We start from the raw sequence: 1,112 nt of genomic DNA on the forward strand, positions 1-1,112 counted from the left end.
TCGGGGCAGCGCGCGGCGAGATCGGGGCAGGGCGCGTCGAGGCCGGGGCAGGGCGACGGCGACGACAGAGACGGCGGACGGGGGCGGCAGCCTGGCGGCGTCGATGTCATCGGGGCGGCAACTGCGAGATGAGAAGTGAAAATTTTCACAAGTCTTGCTTATATACACGACGCATTGGTACCGGTTCGTGGCACCAACCGGGACCAATGCTCCCCTTTAGTCCCGGTTGGTGCCACCAACCGGGACCAAAGGTCTCTTTTCAGCAGCCCAAAGGGCGGGAAGCAGAGGGCTTTGGTCCCGGTTGGTGGCATCAACCGGGACTAAAGGGAGGGCATTCGTACCGGTTCGTCGCACCAACCGGGACCAATGCCTCCCTTTAGTCCCCGTTGATGCCACCAACCGGGACCAAAGGACCTGTGCTGCCTGCATCACGGCCAAAGTTTAGTCCCACCTCGCTAGTTGAGAGAGCTCAAAAGTGGTTTATAAGCGCTACTGCACCAACCCTCTCGAGCTCCTCTCAACTGCAGGCTTTCAGGCCTAATATGTCACTATGTGCATGTGGGCCTACTGGGCCTACTGTGAGCCTGAATGCTGGCCCATTGTTTGGTTTCTAGTCGTATTCAGGTCGTGGTGGCCCTTTAGGTGGCACTTTTTTATTTTTTTGTTTTATTTTTTGCTTTGTTTATTTTATTTTGTTTCTACTTACAGCAAAATACTTACTAGCTTTTCAGTGATTCTTTTTGCTTTTAGGTAATAAAAATTGTAAACTTTCCATAAGTGCCATTTGTTTTCTAATTTGAATAGTTTAAATTTGAATTTTTGAAAATTTGTGTGAATCACTAGTTTTTGAATAGCTTTACTATAAAAATGGATTTTTGAGTGATTCTTTTTCCTGCTATTTAATATTACTGTGTTTTATTATTATATTCAGAAACATGTTTTGTTGTTTTAGTTTCTAACATAAAATTCTTTATGATAATTATTTTTTCTATTAAAGTTTCTAACAAAAATTTTCTTTATGAAAATTCTATTTTCTTTTAATTTTTTGAACAGAAAATACTTTGATAATTTTAGTTGCATAAATTTTATATCATTTTAGTTTCAATAATACT

The sequence above is a fragment of the Triticum dicoccoides genome, chromosome 2B (genome assembly GCF_002162155.2).
Source record: "Triticum dicoccoides isolate Atlit2015 ecotype Zavitan chromosome 2B, WEW_v2.0, whole genome shotgun sequence".
Taxonomy (NCBI): domain Eukaryota; kingdom Viridiplantae; phylum Streptophyta; class Magnoliopsida; order Poales; family Poaceae; genus Triticum; species Triticum dicoccoides.